The following is a 7271-nucleotide window of genomic DNA, read 5'->3' as shown; positions in this document are numbered from 1 at the left end:
GCGCAGAAAGTGCAAATCATGTAACATTGATACGTCTCCAACGTATCGATAATTTCTTATGTTCCATGCTACTTTATTGATGATACCTACATGTTTTATGCACATTATATGTCATATTTATGCATTTTCTGGAACTAACCTATTAACAAGATGCCAAAGAGCCAGTTGCTGTTTTCTGCTGTTTTTGGTTTCAGAAATCCTAGTAAGGAAATATTCTCATTGGACGAAACTTTCGCCCAGGGTCCTATTTTTGCACGAAGCTTCCAGAAGACCGAAGAGATAACGAAGTGGGGCCACGAGGCAGCCAGGGGCTAGGGTGGCGCGGCCCAGGCCCTGGCCGCGCCGACCTACCCCCTGGGCCCCTCGTGTGGCCCCCCGCGTTGACCCTCCGCCTACTTAAAGCCTCCGTCGCGAAAACCCCAGTACCGAGAGCCACGATACGGAAAACCTTCCAGAGACGCCGCCGCCGCGAATCCCATCTCGGGGGATTCAGGAGATCGCCTTCGGCACCCTGCCGGAGAGGGGATTCATCTCCCGGAGGACTCTTCACCGCCATGGTCGCCTCCGGAGTGATGAGTGAGTAGTTCACCCCTGGACCATGGGTCCATAGCAGTAGCTAGATGGTCGTCTTCTCCTTGTTGTGCTTCATTGTTGGATCTTGTGAGCTGCCTAACATGATCAAGATCATCTATCTGTAATTCTATATGTTGTGTTTGTCGGGATCCGATGGATAGTGAGTACTATGATTATGGTGATTATCAATCTATTGTTTATGTGTTGTTTATGATCTTGCATGCTCTCCGTTATTAGTAGAGGCTCTGGCCAAGTTTGTACTCTTAACTCCAAGAGGGAGTATTTATGCTCGATAGTGGGTTCATGCCTCGCATTTACACTGGGACGAGTGACGAAAAGTTCTAAGGTTGTGTTGTGTTGTTGCCACTAGGGATAAAACATTGATTCTATGTCTAAGGATGTAGTTGTTGATTACATTACGCACCATACTTAATGCAATTGTCTGTTGCTTAGCAACTTAATACTGAATGGGGTTCGGATGATAACTCGAAGGTGGACTTTTCGGGCATAGATGCAGTTGGATGGCGGTCTATGTACTTTGTCGTAATGCCCAATTAAATCTCACTATATTTATCATATCATGTATGTGCATTGTTATGCTTTTCTCTATTTGTCAATTGCCCGACTGTAATTTGTTCACCCAACATGCTTTTATCTTATGGGAGAGACATGATGGCGTGTAACTCACACGTTCGTTGGGAACCCCAAGAGGAAGGTATGATGCGCACAGTAGCAAGTTTTCCCTTAGAAAGAAACCAAGGTTTAATCGAACCAGTAGGAGCCAAGAAGCACGTTGAAGGTTGATGGTCGCGAAATGTGATGCGGCGCAACACCAGGGATTCCGGCGCCAACGCGGAACCTGCACAACACAACCCAAGTACTTTGTCCCAACGAAACGAGTGAGGTTGTCAATCTCACCGGCTTGCTGTAACAAAGGATTAAACGTATCGAGTGGAAGATGTTTGCAAAGAAAATAGTAAAACACAATTGCAGTAGATTGTATGCTATGTAAAGAATAGGACCGGGGTCCACAGTTCACTAGAGGTGTCTCTCCCATAAGATAAAAGCATGTTGGATGAACAAATTACAGTCGGGCAATTGACAAATAGAGAAAGGCATAACAATGCATATACATGATATGATAAATATAGTGAGATTTAATCCGGGCATTACGACAAAGTACATAGACCGCCATCCAACCGCATCTATGCCTAAAAAGTCCACCTTCAGGTTATCGTCCGAACCCCCTCCAGTATTAAGTTGCTAAGCAACAGACAATTGCATTAAGTATGGTGCGTAATGTAATCAACAACTACATCCTTAGACATAGCATCAATGTTTTATCCCTAGTGGCAACAGCACATCACAACCTTAGAACCTACCGTCACGATCCCGCATTCAATGAAGGCATGAACCCACTATCGAGCATAAATACCCCCTCTTGGAGTTAAGAGCAAAAACTTGGCCAGAGCCTCTACTAATAACGGAGAGCATGCAAGATCATAAACAACACATAAACAATAGATTGATAATCACCATAATCATAGTACTCTCTATCCATCGGATCCCGACAAACACAACATATAGTATTACGGATAGATGATCTTGATCATGTTAGGCAGCTCACAAGATCCAACAATGAAGCACAACAAGGAGAAGACGACCATCTAGCTACTCGCTATGGACCCATGGTCCAGGGGTGAACTACTCACTCATCACTCCGGAGGCGATCATGGCGATGAAGAGTCCTCCGGGAGATGAATCCCCTCTCCGGCGGGGTGCCGGAGGCGATCTCCTGAATCCCCCGAGATGGGATTCGCGGCGGCGGCGTCTCTGGAAGGTTTTCCGTATCGTGGCTCTCGGTACTGGGGGTTTCGTGACGGAAGCTTTAAGTAGGCGGAGGGTCAACGCGGGGGGCCACACGAGGGGCCCAGGGGGTAGGTCGGCGCGGCCAGGGCTTGGGCCGCGCCGGCCACCCCTCTGGCCGCCTCGTGGCCCCACTTCGTTATCTCTTCGGTCTTCTGAAAGCTTCGTGCAAAAATAGGACCCTGGGCGAAAGTTTCGTCCAATTCCGAGAATATTTCTTTACTAGGATTTCTGAAACCAAAAACAGCAGAAACAAAGAATCGGCTCTTCGGCATCTTGTTAATAGGTTAGTTCCATAAAATGCATAAATATGACATATAATGTGCATAAAACATGTAGGTATCATCAATAAAGTAGCATGGAACATAAGAAATTATCGATACGTTGGAGACGTATCAGCATCCCCAAGCTTAGTTCTGCTCGTCCCGAGCAGGTAAAACGATAACAAAGATAATTTCTGAAGTGACATGCCATCATAATCTTGATCATACTATTTGTAAACATATGTAATGAATGCAGCGATCAAAACAAAAGTAATGACATGAGTAAACAACTGAATCATAAAGCAAAGACTTTTCATGAATAGTACTTCAAGACAAGCATCAATAAGTCTTGCATAAGAGTTAACTCATAAAGCAATAAATCAAAGTAAAGGTGTTGAAGCAACACATAGGAAGATTAAGTTTCAGCGGTTGCTTTCAACTTATAACATGTATATCTCATGGATATTGTCAACATAAAGTAATATAACAAGTGCAATATGCAAGTATGTAGGAATCAATGCACAGTTCACACAAGTGTTTGCTTCTTAAGGTGGAGGGAGATAGGTAAACCGACTCAACAATAAAAGTAAAAGAATGGTCCTTCAAAGAGGAAAGCATCGATTGCTGTATTTGTGCTAGAGCTTTTATTTTGAAAACATGAAACAATTTTGTCAACGGTAGTAATAAAGCATATGAGTTATGTAAATTATATCTTACAAGTTGCAAGCCTCATGCATAGTATACTAATAGTGCCCGCACCTCGTCCTACTTAGCTTGGACTACCGGATCTTCGCATGCCATGTTTCAACCAAGTGTCACAAAGGGGTACCTCCATGCCGCCTGTACAAAGGTCTAAGGAGAAAGCTCGCATTTCGGATTTCTCGCTTTTGATTATTCTCAACTTAGACATCCATACCGGGACAACATGGACAACAGATAATGGACTCCTCTTAAATGCACAAGCATGAAGCAATGATTATTATTCTCATATGAGATTGAGGATATATGTCCAAAACTGAAACTTCAACCATGGTTCATGGCTTTAGTTAGCGGCCCAATGTTCTTCTCTAACAATTTTGCATGCTCCAACCACTAAAATGATAGACCTTCAGACAAGACGGACATGCATAGCAACTCACATGATATTCAACAATAGTTGATGGCGTTCCCGAGAAACATGGTTATCGCACAACAAGCAACTTAATAAAATATAAAGTGCATAAGTACATATTCAATACTACGATAGTTTTTAAGGCTATTTTGTCCCATGAGCTATATATTGCAAAGGTGAATGATGGAATTTTAAAGGTAGCACTCAAGCAATTTACTTTGGAATGGCGGAGAAATACCATGTAGTAGGTAGGTATGGTGGACACAAATGGCATAGTAGTTGGCTCAAGGATTTTGGATGCATGAGAAGTATTCCCTCTCGATACAAGGTTTAGGCTAGCAAGGTTATTTGAAGCAAACTCAAGGATGAACAAGTGCAGCAAGACTCACATAAAAGACATATTGTAAACATTATAAGATTCTACACTGTCTTCCTTGTTGTTCAAAACTCAATACTAGATATTATCTAGACCTTAGAGAGACCAAATATGCAAATCAAATTTTAGCAAGCTCTATGTATTTCTTCATTAATGGGTGCAAAGCATATGATGCAAGAGCTTAAACATGAGCACAACAATTACCAAGTATCACATTATCCAAGACATTTTAGAATTACTACATGTAGCATTTTCCAATTCCAACCATATAACAATTTAACGAAGAAGAAACTTCGCCTTGAACATTATGAGTAAAGCCTAAGGACACATGTGTCCATATGCAACAGCGGAGCGTGTCTCTCTCCCACAAAGTGAATGCTAGGATCCATCTTATTCAAACAAAAACAAAAACAAAAACAAACCGACGCTCCAAGTAAAGAACACAAGATGTGATTGAATAAAAATATAGTTTCGGGGGAGGAACTCGATGATGTTGTCGATGAAGAAGGGGATGCCTTGGGCATCCCCAAGCTTAGACGCTTGAGTCTTCTTAAAATATGCAGGGGTGAACCACGGGGTCATCCCCAAGCTTAGAGCTTTCACTCCTCTTGATCATAGTATATCATTCTCCTCTCTTGACCCTTGAAAACTTCCTTCACACCAAACTTCAAGCAAACTCATTAGAGGGTTAGTGCATCATTAATAATTCACTCATTCAGAGGTGACACAATCATTATTTTCACTTCTGGACATTGCATAATGCTACTGGACATTAATGGATCAAAGAAATAAATCCAACATAGCAAAAGAGGCAATGCGAAATAAAAGGCAGAATCTGTCAAAAACAGAACAGTCCGTAAAGACGAATTTAAAGCTGGCACCAGACTTGCTCAAATGGAAAAACTCAAAACTAATGAAAGTTGCGTACATATCTGAGGATCACGCTCGTAAATTGGCAGATTTTTTCGAATTTTCTACAGAGAACTGTGCCCAGATTCGTGACAGACAGCAATGCTGTTTCTGCGCAGCGATCCTAAATATAACATCAACTATAACATAGAAACTTTACTTGGCACAAAAACATGATAAGGAGAGGTTGCTACAGTAGTAAACAACTTCCAAGACTCAACAAAACAAAAAATTGCTGTAGGTAAAAACATGGGTTGTCTCCCATAAGCGCTTTCTTTAACGCCTTTCAGCTAGGCGCGAAAGTGCAAATCAAGTAACATCGAGAGTAGAAGCATCAACATCATAACTTGTTCTAATAATAGAATCAAAAGGCAACTTCATTCTCTTTCTAGGGAAGTGTTCCATACCTTTTTTGAGAGGAAATTGATATTTAATATTACCTTCCCTCATATCAATAACAGCACCAACGGTTCGAAGAAAAGGTCTTCCCAATACAATAGGACAAGATGCATTGCATTCGATATCCAAGACAACAAAATCAACGGGGACAAGGTTATTATTAACCGTAATGTGCACATTATCAATCCTCCCCAAAGGTTTCTTTTTAACATTATCGGCAAGATTAACATCCAAATAACAATTCTTCAATGGTGGCAAGTCAAGCATATCATAAATCTTTTTAGGCATAACAGAAATACTTGCACCAAGATCACATAAAGCATTACATTCAAAGTCATTGAATTTCATTTTAATGATGGGCTCCCAACCATCTTCTAACTTTCTAGGAATAGAAGTTTCAAGTTTTAGTTTCTCTTCTCTAGCTTTTATGAGAGCATTTGTAATATGTTTGGTAAAGGCTAAATTTATAGCACTAGCATTAGGACTTTTAGCAAGTTTTTGTAAGAACTTTATAACTTCAGAGATGTGGCAATCATCAAAATCTAAATCATTATGAGCTACAGCAATGGGATCATTGTTCCCAAGGTTGGAAAAAATTTCAGCGAGTTTTATCACAAGCGGTTTCAAGTAGTTTTAGCAATTTCGAGGCAGTTTTGTTCGCTTTGCACTAGGAGTAGAAACATTGCCAACACCAATTATTTTACCATTGATAGTAGGAGGTGCAGCAACATGTGAAGAATTAGCATTACTAGTGGTGGTAATAGTCCAAACTTTAGCTACATTATTCTCTTTAGCTAGTTTTTCATTTTCTTCTCTATCCCACCTAGCACGCAGTTCAGCCATTAATCTTATATTCTCATTAATTCTAACTTGGATGGCATTTGCTGTAGTAGTAATCTTATTATCAATATCATTATTAGGCATAACTTTCAATTTTAAAAGATTAACATCGGAGGCAAGTCTATCAACTCTAGAAGCAATAATATCAATTTTATCAAGCTTTTCCTCAACAGATTTGTTAAAAGCAGTTTGTGTACTAATAAATTCTTTAAGCATAGCTTCAAGACCAGAGGGTACATTCCTATTATTGTTGTAAGAATTCCCATAAGAATTACCATAACCATTACCATTAGCAGAAGGATATGGCCTATAGTTATTACCGGAGTTGTTCCTATAAGCATTGTTGTTGAAATTATTATTTTTAATGAAATTCACATCAACATTTTCTTCTTGAGCAACCAATGAAGCTAAAGGAACATTATTTGGATCAACATTAGATCTACCATTCACAAGCATAGACATAATCACATCAATCTTATCACTCAAGGAAGAGGTTTCTTCAACAGAATTTACATTCTTACCTTGTGGAGCTCTTTTCGTGTGCCATTCAGAGTAATTTATCATCATATCATCAAGAAGTTTTGTAGCCGCCCCCAATGTGATGGACATAAAGGTACCTTGATACGTCTCCGACGTATCGATAATTTCTTATGTTCCATGCCACATTATTGATGATATCTACATGTTTTATGCACACTTTATGTCATATTTGTGCATTTTCTGGAACTAACCTATTAACAAGATGCCGAAGTGCCAGTTCCCGTTTTCTGCTGTTTTTGGTTTCAGAAATCCTAGTAACGAAATATTCTCGGAATTGGACGAAATCAACGCCCAGGTTCCTATTTTGCCCGGAAGCATCCGGAACACCCGAGAGCCGCCGGAGGGGGCCCTGGTGGGCCCGGATGACATGGTGGCGCGGCCCGGCCCGCCGCGC

The sequence above is a fragment of the Lolium rigidum genome, chromosome 7 (assembly GCF_022539505.1).
Source record: "Lolium rigidum isolate FL_2022 chromosome 7, APGP_CSIRO_Lrig_0.1, whole genome shotgun sequence".
In the NCBI taxonomy this organism is placed as follows: Eukaryota; Viridiplantae; Streptophyta; class Magnoliopsida; order Poales; family Poaceae; genus Lolium; species Lolium rigidum.
The sequence above is the reverse complement of the archived record's forward strand: the minus strand, read 5'-3'. Positions refer to the sequence as shown.